Source organism: Plecotus auritus (assembly GCF_963455305.1).
Source record: "Plecotus auritus genome assembly, chromosome: 9".
Classification (NCBI taxonomy): Eukaryota; Metazoa; Chordata; class Mammalia; order Chiroptera; family Vespertilionidae; genus Plecotus; species Plecotus auritus.
The window spans coordinates 140,003,165-140,029,196 of NC_137783.1; the positions used below are offsets into that span (position 1 = coordinate 140,003,165).

Here is a 26,032-nt window from a genome sequence, read left to right on the forward strand (position 1 = left end):
AAGGAAAGGATGAAGGGAGGTGATGAACCCAGTGATGAGGCTTTTCCCAGCTAGCTCCTCTCTCTCTCTCTCTCTCTCTCTCTCTCTCTCTCTCTCTCTCTCTCTCTCTCTCTCTCTCTCCTCTCTCTCTCTCCTCTCTCTCTCTCTCTCTCTCTCTCTCTCTCTCTCTCTCTCTCTCTCCTCTCTCTCTCTCTCTCTTTCCTCTCTCTCTCCCTCTCCCTCTCCTTCTCCCTCTCTCTCTCTTCCTGGCTCCTAAGTGGAACTTCCATCCTTCTGAGCCCTGTGACCACAAGGACTCTTGTTCCTGTGTCCCAACAAGGGGTAGTGTCCCCAGCGAGACCCTGGAGGTGGCTCAGCTCTGGGCCCTTTGTCCCCATGCCAATGCCAAGCCCCAGGATCCAGGCTGAGCCACTGCCAGCTGATGCAGGGCTTATTGACAGATAAAAGCTCTGCAGTTTAAGGCTCCAAAGCGAAGCCGAAGCAGGGGCTCTGTATTGCTTTGTTTTAAATTAGCAACGCAGGGGGTTGGTGTGGGATGGAGGGAGAGGGAGAGGAGCCAAGGCGAGTTCAGGAGGAGTTCCTGCTGTGTCCTGCATCTCAACTATTCCCTGGGCAGCCCCTAATGAAGCCGCATCCTGCCTCTGCATCTTCTCTCCACTTGTCTCACTGGGAGAGTGTCTGCCCCACCCACTCACTCAGCCCCCCTCACCCTGTTCCCATAATGAGTCCCTGAATTGGCCTGCTAATTGTGCCCCTGGGTCACTGTGGGGCTGAGGGGGAGGCATGACATTCTCAGAAAGATTGAAATTTATTTTTGCTCCATAAAGGGAGAGCCACTCCTTACATTTACTTGGGCAGTGCACAGTGGGCGTTGGCACTGCTAGCAAGGGTCCCAGTGGGCAAGGAACTCCCAACCTCAGTCCATTAGCTCTTGGACTGGGGAGGGTGGAAGTACCAACATAAGTTAACAAGTGAAGCTGTTTATTCTTAATGCAACTGTCATTAATAATCATCTCCCCTCTACCCCACCTCCCATCAGGTCTGGGCTTTGCTGCAGGCAGCACAGGCCAGCCAGGGTCTCTCCTGCTCTCCCCAGTAGTGCCCGAGTGAGCAGACACCACCAAGATGCTCAGCTGAGCAGGAAGGGCATGTGTAGCCTCTGAGAGCCTGGGACTCCCCTGTCCCCAGAGGGCACTGCCCTGCACTTGCTCTTGTGCTGTTCTGTCTGGAAGTGCTTTCTTATTAGCAGAAGGAGGTGAGAACAAGGGCTACCCATCTGCTGGAGTTCATTTTACACTTGATCGTCTCTCTTCTTCCTCCCACACTTGTAGATAATACTCATCTGCCAGGGGGGTATCATCGCTCTTCCCATTCTGCAGATGAGGAAAGTGAGCAGCGGCATCTTTATGTAACTAAACATGGGTCCACTGTTGGTGGAAAACGGAAAACAGAAAACACAAATGATTCTGTCCACAATGTCTGCTAAGTAAGGCTCCCTCGCTCTCGCAAAGAGGGGGTGCCCAGCAGACCTGGGAGCCTGATGTTAAACGTGTCCCTGAAGGTGGAACCTGGCCTGCGCACCCCTACTCCACAGTGTCATCGGAATGAGAAAACACATGAAAAACACGAAGACATACTCTTCTACCGCGTGGCCTGTGTCCTCCTCCCCAGCCAAGGAAGGACCTGAGGCTCAAAGAGGCCAAGCAGCGCGTCTGCCATCACAGAGCTGAATCAGGCTGAGGACCAGAACCCACAACTTTGATTTCAGCCCAAGTCCCCAGAGCCATCTCACCTGTGTCCAGCCTGCACTAGGCCAACCCATAGTCCATCCTCCCAAGGACGTATCTGAGAGGTTCTCAGGCCACTGGGCTATTTGCACAAAGATACCCGGGGGTTCAAAGGCACGAGAATAACCGGTGCTTCCAGTGCCTGGTTCAGGAAAGGCAGAGAGATCTTAGTGGTGAAGTTGGCTTTGGTCCTTCTTCTGCCTCCGCACGTTCCAGCTCTTGAACTCAACGTGGATCCACGGTGCAGTCTTACATGTACAGGGACAGGTTCCCCAGGACCCTCCACCACTGAGAGCAGCATAACGGTATCGGTCAACAACGGGCCTTATATATACAGTGTTCGTCCCATAAGATTATAACGAAGCCGAAAAACTCCTATCGCCCAGTGAGGTCATAGCAGCCATCATACCGTCCACTAGTCACATCCTAGGTGCCATATATTGTCGTAAAGGACGCTGTCGTAAAGTCGCAGCGTAACTCATTCCTCACGTGCTCGATGTTAAACCTGTCCCTGAAGGTGGAACCTGGCCTGCGCACGCCTAACTAGCCCACTGCGCTGCCAGTCGTACGAAAGCATCGCGCACACACTTAGGTACAGGACATAATACTTGATAATGGTAACCGCTGACTATGTTACTGGTTTACGTGTTCACTAGACTTTGTATCGTCATTTTAGAGTGTCCTCTTCCTGCTTATTAAAAACAAAGAGTTTGCTGTAAAACACGATGCCTTGTCACACTGGCAGCAGCCTCATTCCTCCCGTGTTTATTTACCACATCTCTTGGTTGCATTGTTTTCTCTTGTGCTTGATTTAATCTCGTGTCATTTTATAAACGTACTGTTGCCTCAGGGTTCTGTGCTGGTAATGTCTACAGCTGTGCACTGGAATGTCCTGGCCTTCACATTCACTCACCCAGAGCAATTCAATCCTGCAAGCTTCATTCAAAGTGTCCTATACAAGTGTAGCATCTATCTTTTATATTGTATTTTGACTGTCCCTTTTCTATGTTTAGATACACAAATATTTACCATCTTATCTAATAAAGAGGGAATATGCTAATTGACCCTCACGCTGTCGCAAAGATGGTGACGCCCACAGCCAATAAGGAGGGAATATGCTAATTGACTATCCCACCCTTAAAGATGGTGGCGCCAACAGCCACAAGATGGCAGCGCCCAGTCCCCTCAGCCCCACCGGGTGGCAGGCATGTGGCAAGGCCAGGCCCACCTGCCTCTGGAGTCCTCCAGTCCCCTCAGCCCCCCAGCTGACCAGGACCAGCCTGAGGCGCAGGCAAGCCTCGGATGGTGGCTGCCCAGATGCCCAGGGCCGCCTTAGGCTCAGGTAACCAGGTCCGGCCGAGGCTTGCGCTGCCGGCAGTGGCAGTAGCAGAGGTGTGATGGGGCGTCGCCTTCCCCTGATCGCTGGGTTGCCTCCCGCCCCTGAGGGCTCCCAGACTGTGAGATGGGGCAGGCCGGGCTGAGAGACAACCCCCCCCCCACACACACCGCCGCTCCAGTGCATGAATTTTCATGCACCGGGCCTCTAGTTGTATTATAAGTGGCTACAATATTCAATATAGGTCCATGCTGAATAGGCGGGTAGCCTGGGTGTGAAGCAGGCTAGACCATCTAGGTGTGTATAAGTGCACTTTATGATGTTCACACAATGACAAAATCGCCTACCAACGCGTTTCTCAGAACATATCCCTGTCGTTAGGTGACACATGACTGTATGAAAAAGCCACATGACAGTAATAGAGATGTTTCCAAACTGGCCACCCTGCAGCTCACAAGGAAGCCGAAAGCTGAGAACTCATAACCTGAGCTGAGGGAAGCGGCCAATCCCACAGCCAACCGCAGCTTTCCTCCTCTTCAACCTGGGGCTATTAACTCAGACTTTACAACCCACAGGGTGGTGGTGGGGTGGGGAAAACTACACCCCAATTCTTAGTAATTCCTCCCGGCTCCCTTAAATATATTCTAATGCAGAAAGGGGTCTGCAGGAGGTTGGACCACAGCCGCATTAGCATTTTGATGGGTTTTCCCAACACGTGGAACAAGAGAGCTTTAAAATTCATAGTGAAGAGATTAATCCTTCCAGCTACACTTCTCCCTTCCCTGCTTGAAGGCCAAAAAGTTTTTACCCCTTTAAGACCTTGATTAAGAAAGAAAGTCAGGAACTCCGAGAGCTCACTCTTTAGAGTCCACAGAGAAGAGACAGATGGGTTTCCTATGCTGAGCGTACATGTAGAGCCCTCCAAACACAATTAAAAGGCAGAACCAGAGACAGGGGCATGAAAAGGTTGTGCCACTGTGTGAGGGTTGAGAGTGTCTTTGACTCAACAGAAGGACACAGCCTACTGTTGAGTCCGGAGAGGAGCCTGCTGGCTCCTAACAGCAAGGTTCACCTACTGACAAAAGCCATTCTTCTTAACACCCATGGTCACTCACTCAGCAAGCATCTCCAAAATGAATTGCTCTGGGCTGGGTATTAGGTCCTTGGGAGAGAAGGATCTGAGGACAGTTCAGCTCAACAAATCCCTGATTTCAAGAAACTCAGCTGAGAGAGAAAGAGAGAGAGAGAGAGAGAGAGAGAGAGAGAGAGAGAGAGAGAGAGAGAGAGGGAGAGAGAGAGAGAAACTGACCGTCAAAATAAAAACATAGTGGTGACAGAAGCAAGTGTGGCTGCCCAGGGACCCCCAGGGAGGAGGGGGGCCTCAATCAAGCTGGGTTTATACCCTTTGGGGAATTCTTGTCCTGCTTCAAAACTTTCTTTTGAAAAATGCATGTGATGCAATATTAAGTGTCGAAGGGGAGGCACACAATGCTTTGTAGCGTATGCTCAGAGTGAGTACATAGATGGTGTTGAGGAAAATGATCCAAGGAGAGGACTGTCTTTTCGACATCATGTTGGACCACTGTGTAGCAGGCCCCCAAGGACTACTGAATTATCCAGGGGATTCCAGAGGAATGTAAACTTTAAGGCTGGTGAAGTTACATGTGAATTTGTAGGTCTTGTAGAAAAGATAACCCCAAAGGTTAAGACTGTATTGCCCTATAGGGCATAACCAGTTTTGTATCCCAACCAGCCACCTATTCCAGCATTCTTTCTCTAGTGCCTACATAACCAGCGTCTCTAATTCTCCGGAGAACCAGCTTTACCATCCTGCTGGCTCCCACATTAATGAGCTCAATCAATCTCCGACCCATGTTCATTTTACATTTATATGAGATTTTATAGAATTTACAATTTTTTGAAAATTATACTTTGGCAACACATGCCCAATCAACACACACACACACACACACACACACACACACACACACACAATGCACAGGGGGGGAAGAAATACAGCAAAATGTTACCAATGGGTATCTTTAGGTAGTTGGCATATATACACACATGTGACTTTTATAATCAGGGGAAAAAAGTGATAAATATTATTTTTTAAGTAGAGAAACACCCCCATCTAAAATTCCCCAAATTAATAGCTAAGGCAAACTGCTTGCTAATCCTATCTGTGGACGGGGAGCTAAGCACTTTCTGTGTATTATCCCATTTAAGGTCTCACCACCACCCCATGTGAAAGGTACCATTACTCTCCCCGTTCTACAGATGCGGAAATGGAAGCACAAGGAGTTAGCCTCAGATCTTAGGTCTGAGCGGTCAGAAGGGGATCTGAATCCCAGGCAGCCCTGCCCAGAGGCTGCCTGCTTAACCACGCGGCCAGACACCGGCCTCCCACGTGGAAAAGGCAGAAATAAACACATCTGCGGGGCTGCCAGGGTCAGGCTTGGAGAAGGCTGTGTTCCCACACACTCCCGGAGCCCACAGCATGCTGGGAAGCCCAGCACAGGCCTCGCCAGCCTTGAATTAAATTCGCATGTGTCTCTCCCACATGTGCAGGTGGGGGCCAGGTCCTCTCCATTCTTAAACCTCCCATCACATTGGGATGGAGGCACAACAGATGCTGAGCGAATGGCTCAGGACACCTCTCCACCTGCTCTGGTAGCTAAACCTTTCATGCACTCTAGAAGCCAGCTTCGACTCATAGTTCCCCCCATCTCTCTCTTTGCCCACACAGGCACTACGGAGCTGGTTCACACCTTTATCAGAAAGCAAAGGGCAGACTGGCTTCAGCAAAGACGGGTTCTGTATATTGGAAAGGGCCCCAGCCTAGGAACCCTAGAGGCCAAGGGCCCTGCCTCTAAATCACTGTGACCTTGGGCAAGTCAGCAAGTCTCCCTGGGATGGGGCATCGTGCCTTTAAAGTGGGCAGGAGGACCCACGGTGCTATGATGCCCCAGATGTTTTGCCAGCATCGGTCTCGCTTTTGCCGCCAGTGTACTTTACATGCAGCGGGCGTGGAGCCCTCACCAGGGACCCACGCCTATTGATTCTCACTAAAGCTCTTCATGTGGCAGGTCACTGCGGGCTAAATCTGTGCAGAATTAGGTTTTGAGGGAGGAATACCATGTGATCTAGAAAACCAAATTGGGGGGGGGCTGCAAGAGGGGGACTACGGGGAGTGGGGAGAGATGCTTCATTTACATCAGGCTCTTGAGAGCCTCTACAAACCACCTCATCGGGGGGTTCATCCTGAGCACAAACTGATGGATTGATTTTGGTCAAATACATTTTCCTAGGTCTCCGAACACCTGCAGACTCAGGTAGGATTACTTGGGTAAATATTGTGTTTCAAAAGCTCCCAAATAAAAAGCCCCATTTCCCTTGATTGAACAATAAATACCTCACAGCCTTTGTGTATGGCTGTGAGGAGGCAGGAGAGAAAATTCAGAAATGTCAGCTGCTAAGTGTCAATATTGAGAGCCACGTGATTAATGAAGACCAATGGCCAAAAGAAACACGGGAGGGCCCTCTTATAAAAACGGAAAATGATACTGCTAATGACAATGATTCCAGCAAACGGGCCTGCTTCTGGTTCCTGGGTGAGTTACTGTCCCTTTAGGAATCTCAGTTTGAGCATCGTGGGATGCTCAAAATGCCGTCCCTGTGGGTTCCCCGGCAGATACCAAAGTGGAGGGGAGGTGGGAGGCGCAGCCCCCATCCTGCTGCAATAAGATAGCTCCATTGTATTTCCTATTGGCTGCTCCAGGTTGAACTTCCTTTGACTTCTATGGCTGCAACTAAGGTGAATGCCACTGAACTAAGTCATCCCAGGTCTTTTTCACTTTAGTCTTTGAAACGCCCAAGATGGTACCTCGGTTAAGAAACCCAAGGCATTCTGGCGGCTGAATGGTTTTATCCGAAGTCATCATGGTGACTCATGTGCAAGGTCACTAACTCTGGGGCAGGGCATTCCATGCCAGGTAGCGAGCTCCCATCCCTAGCGAAAGGGTCTTCCCAGACAGATCATAAAGCCACAGTAACAGCTGGCAGGCCAGGTGCACGTACATTGTCCTGGGCTTTTTACCTCTCAGTCCTCACCGTAGTAGGTGTCAATCTTCTCTCCACTTTGCAGATGGAGAACCTCAGCACCACACAACTTGGGTAACCTGCCCAAGGCCACTCGGCGCCTAAGTCAGGATTTAACCCCAGCAGCCTGATTCTTAAGCACTGCCTAAAATTGAACACCCCAGAAAACCATGCTGGAAGGGGACTTGGGGATCGCTGGCCCCTCTCCTCCATTTTACAGTGAGTGATTGAGGCCCAGAGAGGGTAATAGATGCGCCCAAGGTTCATCATGAGTTGTCGCAGAGCAGGGTTAAAATTCAGATCCCATCTTGAAATCTGTTTCTTTCCACTCCACCTCGGCATCACTGCGCCCCTCAGGACATGCCCCTCAGGACGGGCAGCATGAGTTGGTGGTCAGAAGCTGAGCTCACGTGCAGGCCGCCACCCAGCAGCAGCCCCAGCTCTGCCCCTGAGACGCTGTGTGACACACTCGGCCCCATCGTGTTCCAGTTCGCCAGCCCTAAAATGGGAAAGGTGGCTGCGCTTACCTAAAGTGTTCCCAGGTGTGTTCTCACTGAAGTCTGCCCTCTCTAACCTGGGGCAGCGTGAGAGGGACACAAAATGAAACGGATCCTCCTGGTGGAACCATCCCCCTCTCCCACCTGGCCATGGCGAATGGACCACTGCCCCTGTTTCCCTGGCCACCTCTGCGGGGACCTCGGTGGGGAGGAGGAATGAGACCAACCGAGACTGATGTCCCGTCTAAAGTCAAGAGCGAATCACCTCTTGAACTTTCTGCTTTCTCCTGACCTCCTGTTAATTTCTAGCTCAAAATAAAACGATGTCTCTTCATACCAGGAAAAGGCTAGAAAAGTAATTTCAGGTTGGCACACCGTCTGCCTAATGAGATTGAACCCACTCATTTGCAGAGTCAGGGAATTTAAGATGCAGAAAGGACCTGAGCTTGAGCGTCTGAGATCCTGCGGAAGAAAAAGTCATCATCTCTCTAGGGGTCCTCAAACTTTTTAAACAGGGGGCCAGTTCACTGTCCCTCAGACCGTTGGAGGGCCGGACTATAGTTTAAAAAAAAAAACTATGAACAAATTCCTATGCGCACTGCGGGCCCGGGATGAGTCGGCTGCTAAGCAGGACAGGCAGTGGCACCCGGCGGGCCGGGTAAATGTCCTCGGCGGGCCGCATGTGGCTCACGGGGCCATAGTTTGAGGACCCCTGCATGTAAACTGATAGCTTTGCCTCTGTTGGGAGGGTGGAAACTGAGGCCCAGAGAGGTTGAGTGATTTGGCCCATGTCACACAGCCATGGCTGGTGAAAGAGACAGAGTGAGAACCAGGTCTCCTGACCTCAGGCTCTGCTGGGGTGGGGGTGGGGATGGTGGGAGGGATGGAAAAAGGGAGGAGAGTTGAGTGTGAGTTTGCAAGCACATTTGAGAGTGTGTACTTATGAGATTATGAACCTCTGAGGTTGAAGAGAAGCATTTGAGTCATTTAACATTCCACCTGCACTTATCTGAGTGAGAAGATGGGTGTGAACAAGTGTAAGGGTGGACGAGTGAGCAAGAGGGATTTGAGTGGGAGTGAGTGAGAGGGAATCCAAAGGCTAAAGAGAGAGAAAACCAAGAGGAGGAAAAACATTTGGGCCATTTTCAAATTCCCACAGTTGAATAAATCAAAACAGCTTGTTCTAAGACAAAGAGGCCATTTCAAACCACATCCTTTACACCAAAGTCAACCCCAAACGGCCCCCTAGATGCTTTCTCATAACCAATGACCATAGCAACAGGAATATCATAGTCATATTTAGGATTCTCGAGCAGCAATGATGGGCCAGGTGTGATTAATGCCCACTTCCCAGAGAAGCAACTGAGGCTGGAAGGGGAGTTGCTTGGTCCCCACACCCAAGTGGTTTCTTGGATAAGGAAGCCTGGTAGGCAGCAAAGATGCAGCCAGCAAGCTTCTGTGGAAGCACCATGTGCCTGAGAACCAGCCCTGGGGACAGGGCTGCTCCTGACTGTGAGCAGAAGGGAGAAGGAAGGGACCCAGGAGTGGGGAGTGAAGACAGCATGTTCCCTGCCAGTTCCCACAAGGCAAGGCAGATGCCACCTGTGCAGGAGTGCCTGGTGCCGTGACCAGCAGTCACCACCCCACCTGGCACCTGGCCTCGAGAGGAACGTCAGGGCCCCAGAGAACTCCCGTCTCCCAGCCCAACATCAGCAAAGGGAGCCACATCGGAGTAACCGCCAAGTCTCCCGTCCCAATGGGCATGAGGGGCCAGCACCAGGCCAGCTGTGCTCTGCCAAGCATCCCCGGCCAGCAGGCCTGCTGTGCACTTTCTAATAGTCCTGTCCTAACCCCAAAATAATCCTTTGAGGTGGGTGCTACTCTTCTCATCTTACAAATGGGTAAACTGAGGCTCAGAGAGTCTGAATACCTCATCCAAAGTCACCAAGTTAGTAAGTTTAGGCGGAGTAGGGACTGAACCCCAGCATGACCAGGAGACCTTTGCTCCCTCTAACTCACCCATCACTCATCCGCAAAGCTCTCGCCTCTGGTGCAGGTTGGGAGCCCCAGAGGGCAGCATTTTGTTGTGGGTTTCCCTCCACAGAATGGGGATTAAAATCTCACCCCAGCCCGGGCTGGGTGGCTCAGTTGGTTGGCGGATCATCCCATACACTAGAAGGTAGTAGGCTTGATTCCCGGTCAAGGCACATACCCAGGTTGCAGGTTCAATCCCTGGTTGGAGCACGTGTGGGAAGCAACCAATCGATGCCTCTCTCTCTCTCTCTCTCTCTCTCTCTCTCTCTCTCTCTCTCTCTCTCTTCCTCCTCTCCCTCTCTCTAATATCAATAAAAATAACAATAATATAAATTTGTTTTAAAAAATCTCACCCCAATCGGATTGTTGGGCATCAAATGAGGCAGTGTCTATGGGTCTAGCATAACGATGACAAAACTCTCTGTGCTTCTGGGAAGAAAGGGAAGGGAAGCGAGCCAACAAGGTAGGTCCCTCCACACCCAGCACCAGGTTAAATAGCTGCTCCAGCCTTTGCTGTCCCTTTTTTCCAGATGGGGAAGCTGAGGCTCAGTTAGGATTTTAAAAACTGCCAAATGTCACGCAGCTAGTAAGGGGCAGGATCAGAATTTGAACTCAGCTCTGTGGGGCTCAGAAACCAGAATTCTCACATTAAGTTCAAATGCCATTGGACTCCACAAATGCCTTTCAATTGCTTTCTTCTAGAAGAGCATTTCATTTTAAGCCCATACATTTCTCACCAGCAGACACACATGAACTTTACTTAATACACTATCATCATTGTTTTGCCAAAAAGACTATCAGTGAGACCGTTTTTTTCTTTACACTCTCACACAACAAACACGAACCTCTCAACTAGTTAGAATCGTGCTTGAATACTGGTTGGGCTACTTAGAAACAAAAATTGCCCATTATTTAAATTCAATTACATAGCAACCACTTTTTAAAGAGCATATTTTTATTTGAGCTCATTGTGCAGCAAATCCTCAGACACTTTCTTTCTTCAAGCTACTTGGAGAAGGAAACATTATCAAATGAAAGGGAGGAAATGTTATGCATATCATCCCAGCTATTGAAAATAATGCTGATGGATTTTCCTCCTTTGCTCTTAATTTATTTAAACAACACCCCCACTTCCATCAACAGCCACGCCTGGCCTTCCTAAGCATCCTAAGCACTCCTCTCTGGGGAATTCAAAGCTTTCTGGTCATAGTCCCTGGTCAGGATTCCTAGGGCAACTCTACAGGCAGAAGGAGACCCAGAGAGCAAGCAGCCTCCGCTCCCCGGTGTGTAGACGAGATATCAAACGTCCACAGCAGAAACAAGAACTCGTTCGAGCCGAAGAAGAACTAGGCTCTAAACTCTGACTTTCTGGACTCCCAGTCCAGTGCTCTCCCAATCTCTTCAGTTAGGGAACAATGGGGACAGCAATTCATGGGATGGATCTAGGCTGTGATCCAACTGTCTTGGCACCCCCAGCCCCAGTCTCCCAAATTTCATGGTTTTACCACATCCTCAGGCCTCATGGAGTCCATCAGGCTCTGAGGTTGGCCCCCAGTGTCCCCATCTGGTCTCTGGACTCAGAGGAGGGAAGCTCCCACCTGTGGCCCCAGCTCTAGCCCCTCCAGCACCACGGCCTGGTCCTCCAGCTCGCTCAGCCTTCCTTGCACAACAAGCAGGCAGCAGCCTCAGAGGTCTCTGTTTGCCTTGGCTCTGCAGCCTGCTTCCTCAGCAAGAAGCCACTGCAAAGGAAAATAAAACAACAACAGAAAGCCCTTTGATCTGCCAACAGACGGCCAGGAGGAAGGTGGGAATCACCCTCTGCTGTGACCTCTGGCCTGCTGCTCCCAAGTTCTCTGCAAAGGGTCCCAGGGTTCTTTTGCACACCCCACCTGGCCCAGGCACCTGGAGCCCATGAGATGAAAGGGTCACAGTGACATCTGTGAGCACCAAGTAGGGATGAACAAGAGCAGAAAGAGGCTGGACAGGGCCAAGCAACTGGGAGAGAGGAGATGGACATTGGCCCAGGCAGCCACTCCACACAGTGGTCTCCCCAGATTGTGGAGCATCAGGAAAGAGGTGTGTGCGAGAAAGGCATTCCAGTCCGTCACTGGGGAATCCAGCAAAGCATCACAGTGCTCCACGCAGGAACACCAGGCATCCCTCACAAAAGGATGTGCTGCATTCAAGATATGTGAGCTGTGCCTCTCCCATACCCTGGGGGCCCCCCACAGCCTCAGGAAACATGAGTTCACTCTGGGAGCCGCATTCAAGCCCCCTTCCATCTACTGGCCTGAAGGCAGGCTGGAAGTATCCCGGTGCAATGTCCCAGGAGCAGCCCTCGGCTCATGGGAGATGGAAGTTGGTGACCACTCACTGGGAGGGCTCTCAGGTGAACTCCACACAATCACTGGGAGGGTCGCCAGGGGGAGGGAAGGAACCCCAGTTGCCCACAGAGGTAGGCAGCTCATTAGTGCGCCGTCGATTGGCTTTCCTCCCCTCCCTGCCCACTCACCTCTCTAGGACCAACCTCCTATCTGACTCTTTGCGCCCAAATCCTTGCTCACAGTCTGCTCTTGGAGATAACCAACTAAAACAAGGCAGGTGTGGAGGTGCTCATGCCGAACAAGGGAAAAAGTGCGGGAGGCAGAGCAGAGGGTGGAACATCACCAGCTGTAAGATGAAGGTGCTGCACGCACAGATGTGCTCGTTTACCCAGAGGACAGTTCGAGAGACAGGAAGCTGGCTATCTCTGCGCGAGGAGACTGCGTGAAGACGGAGAGTTAGTTTCCATTGTATATGCTTTTGTTCTATTTCCATATTTTCTGATTACTTTCTTCCTAAGCCTTTCACCACTAAAGCATGATTCTTTCCCAAGAGCTTCTGAGACCTGGGAAATAAATGACCACTGCAGAGGGAGAAAACCCTGGAACCGGTCATCTCCCTCACTCTTTGGCACCCTCTCACTTCCTCTCTCCCCATCGTGGCCTCCCTCTCAGCCCCGGGGCAGGAAGGCAGGTCCCCGTTCCCTCAAAGGCTTGGTAGCTGCCAACGAACAAGGAATTCAGGGCTGGAAGGGAGAAAAGGGCCCGATGAGAGGCCTCTGAGCCCTCCGCATCCTGATTTCCTCGCCACTCACGCTGTTAAGACACAACCTGGCTCCAATGGGGAAGACCCTGGTGTCCCACGGGCACAAGCCAAGGAACAGACTGGGCTTGACACTGGGCTCCAGGGTTCAGACCACCTGGGTTTGCATTGCTACAACTCTGGTAATCAGCTGTGTGGCCTTAGGCAAGTGTCTTAACCTCTCTGTGCCCCAGTTTCCTCAACCAAAAAATGGGGATAGTCATAGTACCAAATTAGAGGGCATTACAGGCTGAATTGTGTTTCCCCAAAAAAATCATGCATTAAAGCCCTCATCCCAGTACCTCCGAAATAGAATTATTTAGAGGTAGGGTCTTTAAAGAGGTGATTCAGTTAAAACAAGGCTTTAGGAAGGGACCTAATCGAATCTGACCAGCGTCCTTATAAGAAGAGATGACCTAGACACCCAGGAGGCATCAGGGATGAATAGGAACAGAACAAAGACCATGTGAGGACACAACAAGAAGGCGGCCCTCTGCAAGCCAAGGAGAGAGACCTCAGGAGAAAACAAACTTGCTAGCACCTTGATCATGAACTTCTAGCCTCCAACACTGTGAGAAAACAAATTTGACATGAGTTAAGTTATTTAATCCTCACAACTCAATATATCAGATATTATTTTTAGTCCCACTTTATGGATGAACACATGAGGCACAGAGAGGCTGCGTGACTTGCCCGAGGCCGTGGAGCTGATAAGTGGTAGAGCTAGGACTGTAAGCCAGTCTACTGGTTAAGATCAGACTTGTAAGCGCCTGGCACACTGCAAGTGACCAATACATGTTAGCCATGCCCATGACCCAAAACAACCTGGAGAAGACCGGGCTGCAGAGGAGGCAGCTCCTGAGCCCCTGCCAGGTCCCTGGGGTCCCTGGATGAGCAAGGACAGACAGGGTCCCTGCCTCTGGGACTTACACTAGAGTTGGGGAGACAGACATGAAATAGTCACCCACACAAGTTAACAACCGCCCATTAAGGAGGGGATTACGGAGCAAGCTGAGTCAACAGGGGATTTGGCCCACTCAGGAGTCAGGGAGGACTTCCCAGAGGAGGTGATACAGGGGCTGAGATGGAAAGGAGGAGGAGTCGGGTAGCTTAAGAGGGAGGAAAAAACACTGCAGGAAATGTTGGGGAGAGCACATAGAGTGGCCCTGGGCGGGTGGGGGCAAGAGAAGGAAGCAAAGTGGGCCTGAGTTGCGGGAGGCAGGCTTGGAAGGGAAGGGGGCAGAGGCCTCAGAAGAGCCTTTTGAACACAGTGAGAATGCACGGAAGGGTTTCCAGCCAGGCGGCTAACATGCTCACATTACACAACAGATGTTTTCCCTGACACAGCGTGCAAGTTGAACTTCTGTAAATCGAATTTTATTTTTAAGGCGGTGGGGGTCAATGGGAATCTGAGAGTTCATCCACCTGCAAATTGAATGAGGACCCTCTGATCCAGCTGGCATTTTATAGCTCTGGCTGCCTCGAGCGAGGTCCACCTGTTAGGTAGTAACCCTGGAGAAGGACGGGCCTCCCTTCCATGTGCCAGCGTGGGGGGGCACTGTTTCTGCTGGCCGCGTCCTTCTGTTCCCCCATAAGACGTGGGAGAGCAACACACTGTGAATGTGGCTCTTCCCACTGGGCCTCCACGTAGCCTGCTTCCTGGGGTGACAACCTTCCAGGCTCCTCTTCCCCAGCTTCTCCTCATCCTCTAAGCTTCAACTGGTACTTCACTCCATGGGGGGGCCTGCGCTGCCCCCACCCCCAGACCTAATGCTTTCCCTGAGTTTTTACGGTGCCCTGGGACTCCCCACTGGGTTGGTTCTGGTGGTATCGCCAGACAAGAGGAAGAGACGGTGCACAGCAAGGAAGGATGCGATCCCAAAGAAGCTATTACTAAGAATGGAATCATTCATTCATTCATTCATTCAGCATGTAGGAACTGAGCATCTGTTCCCCAGCACTGAGCTACATCCTGCAGGTTCCCTGGAAACAAAACAGGCAGGCCTCTGCCTCATTCCATTGAGGGAAACAGAGAATAAATAAAACAATTAGAATAATTCTAACATTCATTGAATAGTTTTGAAGTGCCGCATTCAATCCTAAGAGAAACACTTATGCATTTTACGCTTAATTTACCTTCATAAAACCCTATCAGATAAAATGGTGGCACAGAGAATTACCCTGTCAGAGTTCAAGATACGGGGCTGACCCGAGATTTGAACCCAGGCCGTTAGGTTCAGAAGCCGCACTCCTCCTCCTCAATGGCACCGTGTCTCCTCTACTGTCACAGCGTGGGGATAAGGCTGCATGTCTGAATCCTCAGCCTCACCTCTGAGCCCCCAAGCCCTCCTGGGCCCCCTGGGGATGGGCTCTGGAGCTGGGAGCTGTTTCCCTCCTCAGCCCCCTCCTGAGGCAGAGATGCCCACATGCAGCCCCTGCAGAGAGAAGCCCTACTTGTAAAAGTCTCGGTGATTTCCAGTGCTAAAGGTGAACCAGGACAAATAGCAAGCGAGAGCGATTCATCTCAATCAGAAATTCTCAACTTGAGAGGAGATGGAGATGGCAGGCGACTCCAGAAAGACACGTGGAAAGAATGTAAATGGTGCCTGTCATGCAGTCATTACAAATCCTTATTTCTAGAAAACATTCTACCTGCAGCTGGTTATAATTCATATTCGTTGCTGTTTCCTGAGCCCAGATTGAACACCCAGCACCTTTCCAGGCCGGGAGGTGGGGAGGGAGCAGACAGCAGCATCTAACAAATGCTCAGCTGTGGGCAAGGCATGTGGATGCAAACACTCACCTCCTTTGTTGCTGATAACTAAGCCACGAGGCGGGTATAAATCCCTACGTTATGGATAAGAACACTGAAATGAACAGAGATTAATATACCAATCACCAGATTAACTTGGGCAAATTACTTAACCTCTTTGAGGTGGTTTTCTTGGTTGTAAGATCGGCCAGTAACAGTACCCACCTGTAATGAGTTGGATTGTGAGCCCCAAAAAGGTATGTTGAAGTTCTAACCCCTGGTACCTGTGAATGTGACCTTATTAGAAATAGGGTCTTTGCAGATGGGCTCAAGTTAAGATGAGATCATTAGGCCCTAATCCAATACGACTGATGTCCTCGTAAGAGGAAAGACAGACATGGGGAACGCCATGTGATGCCAGAGGAAGAGACTGGTATGCCCACAAGCCAAGGAACACCAAGGACTGCCAACAGCCACCGGAGCTGGGAAGGAGCAGGAAGGACCTTCCCCTCGAGTCCTGCCAACACCTCGTTTTGGACTTCTAGCCTCCAGACTGTGAGAGAATAAATGTCTGCTGTGCGAAACCCCCAGTGCGCGGCACTTCGTTACAGCAGCTCTACAAGACCAATACACCGCCTCGTCCAAAGGGCTCCTGGCTGGTCCAGAGCTCTGCCCAGGTGTTTCAGGTGGGAGGACTGCAGACGCTGAGGTCTGGGGCGGGAGTGTTTCAGGGACCCCGTGGTGGCGGACTCACGGGCCCGGCTGGCCTGTGTGCCTGCCAGTGATTCTCAGAGAAGCCGGGGCCAGCGGTGCCTCCCCGGCACTTTGGCAGCTGCAGTGGCAGGTCACCCCCTGCAGTGCCTCCAGGAACAAGTGTCCACCACACCCAGGGGGCAATGGGTCACCTTCAAACCACCGTCTCCCAAAGACCTCTCCATGCACCTCATGCTCGTGGGGGCTAAGACCCCGCAGCAGATGAGCGCCCTGGGCCTACCTACCCTGCTGGAGGGAGCCCTACATGTCAGGCACCAGGTCGCAGGGGGCTGCACCCCCAGGAGGCTGAGGCGCACTTGGCCAGCAAGCGCACTGCAATCTGTCCCAGCCAGAGAAGCTGCAGTTCGGGAGAGGGCCTCCCAGCAGCGCCCCCACCCCAGGCCCCGTGCCCACAGTGGTAATTAGACATGAAAAGATGGGCCTAAATCCAAGGGCCAGCACTCCAAATTCTTCTCCCATTTCAAATAGAAGCCTTATTAGTTCAACATGAGAGCTCAGCCCGAGGCCACGGGGGATGGGAGCCCAGAGCGTCTTCGTCCAACGTCATGGGTGGGTGTGAAGGCCGCTTCTAGCCTCCCCTCAGCACTGGCCTTTTGCCACAGTGTGTCTTCCTTCTTACTCCAGAGGGAGAGGAGAAATAAGCAAGCATGTTGACACTACTATGTGCCCGGCACTTGGTTAGCTTTACAGCTTTCCCATATTCCCATTTTGCAGAGGAGAACACTGAGGCTCAGAGGGATGAACAAGTGCTAAGTAGAAGAGTCAGGATTCAAACCTAGGTCTGGCCATCTTACTGTCCACAGAAAAACAGGGCTGGAGAGCCTTATCAGGACCCCTCTCTTCCCTGCCCAGCCCCATGGGGCTGCATGGATTGACAGGGAACACAGGTAACCTTGTGTGTCATTTGAGGGGACCCCCAAAGCTTGAAAGCACAACAGTTCCCAAAGCAGTATATGTGAGGCCCGAATTCCTATGGCTTTCACTATGCATATTAAACCTATGATTTCTCTCACCTCATGACATACACTTCTATCCCATCTTCCAGATAGTTCCTGCAGCCTTCCCTCCCCGGCCCTTTCTCCACGCCATTAGGGTAGGGGCTATGAAGATGGGGACATACACTTCTATCCCATCTTCCAGATAGTTCCTGCAGCCTTCCCTCCCCGGCCCTTTCTCCACACCATTAGGGTAGGGGCTATGAAGATGGGAGCAAAAGAAGGTTTTGGAGGATTCTGGAAGAAGTCCTCTGAGCAGTAAATTTCAGGAGGCCATGGTAACAATGGGCTGAAGGTCAAGGGCCCTTGCTGTGTATTCATTCACTTGCCATCTCTTGGCCTCTCTGAGCAGCCCCTCCCTCCAGTGTATCATAATACTATATAATCTGCCCATTTACATAAAGATCATTTCCATGTAGCAGTCTGTAATCTATAAAGAGCAATATACATCAGAGATTATTAGGGGAAAGAAGCTTCCATGTTTTCTTTTTTAAAAATACATATATATTTTTTATTGATTTCAGAGAGAGGAAGGGAGAGAGAGATAGAAACATCAATGATAAGAGAGAATCATTAATCCTGCATCCTGCATGCCCCCCACTGGGGACTGAGCCCACAACCCAGGCATGTGCCCTGACCAGGAATTGAACCATGACCTCCTGAACCACAGGTTGGTGCTCAACCACTGAGCCACATTGGCCCCAGGCAAAGCTTCCATGTTTTAAGGACTGTGTATGCTAGAATCTTTCAGCGCATCACATCATCTCAATTAATCCTCTATTCAGGAAATGTAAATGCAGGGAGTTCATGCTCAGCAAATAACCATTATCCTTCTATTCTCAGCCTCCCTTGCAGCTGGTTGGGGGCCAGGTGACAGTTCTAACCAATGTACTGCAGCTGAAGTGATGTGTGTCACCTCCTGGCTAAGCAGTTGTATGTTAAGTATGCCTTTTCCATGTCTCTCCTTTCCTTCTGCAATAACTGTGGGTGCCACAGAATCTAGAAGGTGCAATTACAAAGATGGCTATCAGCCTGGATCCCTGAGTAACCATGTGGAGCAGAGATCCATGTTAGACAAAAAATGGGAGCGAGAATCAAACCTGCAGTGTAAGCCACTGATAGTTTTGGGTCATGTGCTGTGGCAGCTAGTGTTACTTGGCTTAACAGTATCATTGTTGCTATTATTCTGATTTTCACAGATAAGGAAACCAGAGCCATACAGCCACTAAGTGGCAGAAACCAGATTCAAATGCAGATCTGTGACTCCAACACACATCCTCTTTAAATTACAACCTTTTGTTGCTTAATAAGATCATTCCCCTCTGAAACAGACTTGCAAAAAGAAACAAAAAAACAAAAACAAAAAAAACTCCGACCCCTCACTGTCCCCAGGATGGCTGAGCAATGGATGCAGGATGAAAAGAGGGACTCTTAGAAGGCATTGTGAGCCCGGAAGATGATCAAAAGCAGGAAGATGGGGCCTGGTTGATATCTTTCCTGGGGTTTAGGGGCTCACAGAAGGTTTTAATATAAGAGGAAAGATCACATAGTGGCTTAGAACACAGAATGGGGAATCCAATCAACCTAGGAGCACATCCCAGTCCCATTACTTACTCTCTTGATTTTTCTGAGCCTTACTTTCTACTCTGTAAAATGGGAACAATATCTGAACCAACCTTGAGGTGAGAGAAAGCATTATCCAACTCCTGGCTGACGGTGAGCCTCTCAAAGTGTCGGCCACCATGAAGATCATCCCTGGGAGGGCTCAGATCACCAGCCTTACGGGGAGGGAGGGGGAGGGACCAAGCAGAGGTATAGCTCGGGGAGACCACCCCAGCCAGCAGGGCTGAGAAAGCCTAGAATCTCAGACTGTAAACCTGGCCCAGCCCACATCCCTGCAACAGACCCAGGGGCAGGACACGGAGAGAAGCAGGGCCAGCCAGACAGAATGCAACCCAGCAGAGGAGCCAGATTATTTACTTGAAAGTGGAAAGTGTCTTCCAGAGGATGGCCTTTTATTTGGGTGAATAGGGGGGGTTGTGTATCAGCTTAAACTCATTATCTGCACACATGGTCTTCGTACTCCGGTTCAGGGTGGGAAACAAAGGGTGGAAGAGAAAGGATGGGCAAAGAGGAGCTGATGAAATATCATCCCTCAAGTGCCAGAAACCGGGATATTTTCAGTGACGTCAAATTGGGCTTCCTGCCATGGGGATAGGGCTATCGTGAGAATACACACAAGACTTTAACTTAGGAGTCCTCAATGAAGCAGGGGAAGAGAGAAAGAAAACCCAAAAAGCAGTTTATTTTATGTACCCTTGTCTTCTATCCCCCAAACGCGCTCTCTCTCTCTCTCTCTCTCTCTCTCTCTCTCACACACACACACACACACACACACACACACACACACACACGCTGTGCCCCAGAAGATCAAAGCTGGAAAGGACCAAAGTTGATCTTCCTACTTCACAGTAACTGTATAATGATAATAATGACAAAATGAGACTATCTGTGCTAAGTGTTTTATATGTTTCATCTCATTGGTTATTCACAACAATCTGATAAGGTATTATTAGTCCCATTTTACATATAAAAAAGCTAAGGCATCAGAGATTGAACAGCCTAGGGCTGCAGAGCTAATAACTAGGAGAAAGCCAGCATTCAATCAACTCAGGCAGCCAGCCTGACCACCACGCAATGCTACCGGTAAAGAAACAGAGAAACAAGCACAGAGCGGGGCGGTGACTCACTCCAGGTCACACAGCTCCGTGTGTAACAGAATCAGGGTTAGGACACAGATCTCCTTGGCTCCTGGTTCAGTGACCATTCCACTCCCTCCTGTTGCCTCTTCGTATGTACTAGTACACACAGGCACACAACAGTGAACATGTTTCTGCTCATCTCCAAGTTGTTTAAATCACTAATTACAGCAGCAGTCAGGGCTAATGGTTGCGCCTTATGAGAAGTGCCCAGATGAAAGGCCTGCTTTGCCCGTTGCCAACACCGGGACTCCTCATCTCACTCTCTTATTTTAATAAGTGTTTCATTATCTGCTCCCCCTCCCTCGATCGGAGCGCTGATGCGGGTCCAAGGTGCCAGCCTGTGTGGCAGGAGGAGCCCAAGCTGGCAGGTTTGCTCAATGGCATCAGGTTGCAGAAATACCAGCTCAACCCATCATCTGCTCCCGGGGAGCAGGCGGCCGGGGGGGGGGGGGGGATGGGGGGGGGCAAAGTGCTGGTTTCCAAGGCCCCTCCCTTTGCAGTGTCCCAGCTGAGTCTGAACAAATGTTCCTGATTTTCTTTTCAACGGCTGATGAAATAGGCCAGCGAGCAGCTCTCGGGAAAGAGGGGTCCCTAAAAGGGGCGGCCCAGCCACCAACGTTTGCTCCTCCCAGGGAAGGGGAGAGAGTGAACGCTGGGCAGGCACCAGGAGAAAAGCAGTGTGCGGATAGATATGGGTTCCCAGCAGGCATTGGCATTACCCCCTACCGAAAACTGATGGAGGCCAGGAGTCTGGCTCACTTTGCTGGGGGGGGGGGGGGGGCGGGCACGGCGGGATAAGACAGCCTGGAGAGGTGTCCTCCACTGGACCAAAGGCAGAGCAGGGCTGCCTAGCACCCGGAGAGGTTAGACTCTTCTGAGTTTAAGTTGCAAAGCCGCTCAGATCTCCTAGGCCAGCACCCTCATGTCACAGGCTGAGAAAGCATGTCCATGAGAGGAAGTGACTCACCCAAAGCCATACTGATGACCCAAAAGAATCGGCTCCCTTCCCAACCCCCTCCCACAAATCCCTGCCACAAGCTCTTGCTTTGATACTGCCTGGCACACTTGTCCCTGCCCAGCACCCTGTCCTCCAGCCCACCCCTCACACCATCAAAACCTTATTCAGTAACTCAAGGAGCTATTTCCAAGCTCATGTGGAATTTTTTTATTGGGGGGGGGGGGGGGCTACTTTTTGGACCAATCCAAGGTGCCCTAACTCCAACTCCAGATGAACTTCTGCTTCTAGAAGGTGCCCTGGAACTTTCACTGATACACTGCCATTTCAGCCACGGGTTGCATGAAGATACCACCAAGGGTCAGGCATTTGAATGTATTTGGGGACGGGGTGACCAAGACACAGACTGGCCAAGACTTGAAGAGTTGCGGAATCAGAGATCTCCGAGTCAGCAGCATGGGGTCTCAGTTCCCTCTTCTCTTCAGGGCACGTGGGGGTTGGGGGGTGGGCAGTGCAGAGAGAATGGGTAGAACAGGACAGGGCTGGCTGGATTGAGCAGGCTTCCCTCCTCAGAAAAACACGTCACTAAAAACAAAACAAAACAACCCTTTTGTTTTCTGGCCCCATGGAATGTCTTGAGCCCCAGGGACAGTGGCTCCTCCACCCTTTCCTCTGTCTCTGCTCCTCCTCTTGTACTCAAAATAAAAATCACGCTGATCTTTCCTTGTGGCAGCTCTGTCCTAGAGGAGGTTGGTAGCATCCAGCAAAAACAATGGGTGGGCTGTGTGGCAAACAAGAGCCTCAACTCTCTTTCTGGACCCTCCCCGCTTCCATCATCTCTGCAGGAGACTCGGGGGACACTCAGGAGGGGGGCCGCCCAATGCACGCAGTTTCTAGCCAAGAGAAAGATGAAAACTTCCGCTGGCCACCGTGAGGCCACTGCACGGTCTTTGATTTGCTCATTTGTACTCACTTGGAGTGCAGGGAGGAGGGAGGGAGTTAGAGAGAACGATGAGGCAACAGTCCCTTCGGTGTCCCTTCAATGTCGAACAGCCCCACACATGACAGAGCACACACTCTTCACCGATGCCAGCAGCCGCCTTGCTTCCCACAGCGTCAGCAGGGACACAGGGACTCAACGCACAGGGTCCCTGAGGTCAGGCAGGGCACACATAGCAGGTCCCCACCAATACGTGTGAAATGACCAGATGACTGTGGCCCGTGGACCACAGAGGGGAGGGGAGGGGAGGGGGCTCTTGTTGACTGCTGAGAACACTACAAGGGCCCCCCATCACCCCACCCTGGCCTCGCAGCTTATTTGTGCCCAGAGAGAGTGTGGATAGGAGGAGATGATACGCCAGGAGATCTCACCCAGGCACCGCAGGGTAGGGACCTGGCCAGATTCAGGGAACAAAGGTACAACTTTCACAGAAAGGGTGGTGCATTCAGCGATTTGGGGGTCAGACTCCAAAGAAACCTCAAAAAAGTTAATCCTCCCAGTCATTTTCTCCACACGAATTTGCTGTTAATGTACAGTTTCTCTCGTTTTTGTTTCTCTGGCGGTGACTTTTTTATTCACCAATACACCCTGACAGCAGGGCTTTCCAGCACACGGTGCAGTTACAAACGAAGCACCCAGCCTCACACTCGACCCTCTCCCCCAGGCCGGCTGTGCGGAGGGGTGCTCCTCCGGGCGGGGCCCCGCGTGTGTTGGAGGGTCTGTGCTTGTCTGCACTGGATTTCAGTACATTTGTCTGGAAGGAACCAGCACTGGCCTTCCTATGGGTGAAAGGGCCGGGGAAGTGCGCCCCCTGGCGGGAGTCAACTCACCTCCATCCAGCCGGGTCCCAAAGCCGGCGTGAACCCACCAGAGCCCGCCAGCCCTCCAAGCGGACTCCCACTACACCCCCTAAATTTGCACACACCTGGGCTTCGGATCCACCGAGAACCACACAGAATCTCTGCTTCCCCAAACCGCACACACCGTGTAGGGGATCCAGGGGTCCCCGAAGGAAAGGGTGGCGCCCCGGCCTCACCCCGCTGCCAGGAACCCCTTAGGCGGCAGGCTCTCAGTGCCCCTGCTGGGCCCAGTGATCCTCCTAGCCCGGATCTTCGCTTCTCATCCCTAGACCTCATCCTGCCCTCCTACAGAGTCGGGTGGCGCGCGCACCCTCCCTCGGGGTGCAGCCTTCGCCGAGACCCCAACCTTGTAACCACACCTGCCACCCTCCGCCATTCTCCTGGCGCCCCCACTCACCCACCCAGAGCTCCCCGAGCCGACTGGCGCTGCACCTGTCCGCGGGGAAGCCCCAGCCCTCAGCGGATTCGGAGCAGGAATTACAGGCGAACAGGTCTCCCTTTCCTCCTCCCCATGCTGGTTTAAGTAAAACTTGGCTCCAGAGCTTCCCCGGACCGTCCTGGGATACCCCTGATTGCACCCCTACCCCACCCACCATGCCCAACAGTCTCCCGTGGGGAGCGCGCGTGGAGTCTCCAAGTGCTAGGGCGCAGCGGCAGGACGCACTGAGTAAAAGAAGGTGTGGAGCCCCCTACCTTTCAGCGGCAGCGGCCGGACCCCGCGCCAACTCCCGCCCGCGGCCGCGGGGGAAACTTTCCCGGGGCAGATAGGCGCGCTCTCAACTTGCTGGGCTCGGGCTGCCTTCCTGGCGGCGGCTAGTCCCGGGACCCACTGGCTCGAGGCGGCGACGACCGCGGCGGCCGCGCTCGCTCGGGGCTCGGGGCTCGGGGCTCCGGGCTTGAGGCCGGGCTCGGGCGGCCTCGCGCGGCTTCGCTGTGGATCGCCCCACGCTGCGTCCGCCCCGCAGCCTGGAGCCCCTGAGATGCCGGCGGCAGCTGCAGGCACTCGCGCGCCCGCCCGCCGGCCCCACCTCCCAACCACCGCTCCGTCCCTCCCTCTCCCGCGCTCCCTCCCAAACCTCCTCCCTTTCAGTCTCCAGTCGCCGCCACCACTGCTGCCTCCGCGGCCGCGCGAACACTTGTCTCCTCCCGCCTCTCGCGGGCTGCCCCGCGCCACCTCCCTTCCTAGGTCTCCGCCTTCAGTCCAGCATCCAGGCCTTGCTCCGGGGGCACTGGGGCCAACTTCTGCCCTTCTCCTCTTCCTTCGCCCCTGCGCGCCTCCCCTCTCTGCTTATGGACCCACTTCCGTTGTGGAAGTGGGCAGAGTGGCACGCTAGACCTGAAGTATTTATTCCAGAGAACTTGACGTTGCCCCACCGTGATCCAACTGCAGGGTTGGGGGGAGTGACCCCTTCCATCCGGGCCTGCTCCTAGGCTTCTGATGCCCTGGGAGTACCTGCTGAAAGCCAGGGGGTTCCCCTCCTGGGCTGCTATTAGATTATGGCAGATAATAGAGGCCCCTGAAGGGGTTGCAGCAGGGAGGGGCTGACCCTAGACCAGATGCAAAGACTTGATTGTAAGAGGCCAGATCTGTTTCTCCAATCTCAGGACTTATCTTTTCATCTCTGTACTGCTGCCACAGCCTCACGCCCCCTCCTCGGCCCCTGACGCATGACTTCACTGAGACATTTAACCTCTGAACCTCCTCTGTAAAGCAGCTACCCACCCCACTTGCCCCAGACCAAATGGGTAAGCAAGTAGATCAAAGCTGACAGCTCAAGTGAAAGTGTTTGCTAAACCCCAGATGAGCAGGGCTCAGGTTGTCTACTCCTCCTCCCTGGGCAGCTTCTTTTTTTTTTAATCCCCTCTCTGAAGCACCCATACCCATGTTTGCTGGCCCTGCACATTCAAGCACACAAGCTCTGTAGGAGGCCCCTTGGTTAACTGATTCACACTAAGTAGTGAGTGACTGATAGGAGCTGAACCTACTCCAGTCTTGGATATGAATGTGGGTGATATCAGGCCACAGGGCAGAGTTTCAAGGGGCAGGAAGTTGCTGCCTTTGCTTGCCCACATTCCAGGAAAAGGATACATCCCTCTAAGGACTTCGAGGATGTCTGGTCCTTCCAGCAATTTCAGAGTCACTGGATAAACTGAGGAGGGGCTAATAGAGTAGAGATGTGGCTGGGGAAAAAAACACATGGGATCCGCAATTTTTAAAGGGACCCAGAATGAGCTACACTTCCACAAGGGGGGGGGGGGGGGGCGGTCTCTAATAGTTCAAGTTCTGTGACACAAAGACAGGGAAAACACTAAAGGGCCCCAGGCTCCACACTCATGCTTTCAGCTGCCAAAACAGGGTTGGGAGAGAGGCTGACCCTTTGAGCTGAGAAACCCCACAGGCCCTGCATTTATGGAATGCTGTTGGAAGAGGCTATCTGTGTGGGCCTCTCTGGACTCAAGGCACACATAAATTTAAGAAGGAAAAAAGCATGAGCCTACAGTGAGGGTGCTGGGACCTGGGAGGTGGAGCCCAGATAAAGTTGGAGGGAGGGAGGGAGGGAGTTTCTGAAGGTCTGGGGGATTGGTCAAAGCAGGCAGGAGGAAGTGGGGGGAGAGAATGCAGGAGATGAGGACCCAGCAGGCCAACTGGACAACTCAGACATCCAGCTGGGAAGATAGCTCAAGTTCCAAGTCCAAGTCCCCCAGACCTCAGCCATTCCCCTGCCACCATGGAGATTCTGGCCATATCTGCACACCAGCTAGAACTGTTTGCTTAATAGCTTTCTTTAAATCACCTCTTGCTTTGTTATTGTTTTACTTCAATGTGCTTGTTTTTACAGAGAAACACTATATCATCAACATAAATGGAAAACCAGAATCACATTACTATAAATAGAAGGTAACCATAAAATAAATACAATGACAATAAAAGTGTTATTAAATTCTAACAATGTATACTAAACCACAATTTAAAAAAAAAAATTCCAGCAAGAAAATACTGCTTAAGGAAGGTGCTGAGCTGGGGCCCACTCTCTATTAAAAAGGGAGATTAGCGA

General features: G+C 51.9%; 1 protein-coding gene across 1 annotated transcript in view; it reads right to left on the bottom strand.

Annotated features, from left to right (window-relative positions):
- TSPAN18 (tetraspanin 18) overlaps positions 1–24,002 on the bottom strand; it is a 148,234-nt gene extending 124,232 nt beyond the window's left edge. The window contains exon 1 of the mRNA XM_080687560.1: positions 23,670–24,002. The gene's annotated coding sequence lies outside the window, so the exon portion shown is untranslated. The remainder of the gene's footprint in view (positions 1–23,669) is intronic.
- Positions 24,003–26,032: the final 2,030 nt, after the last annotated feature.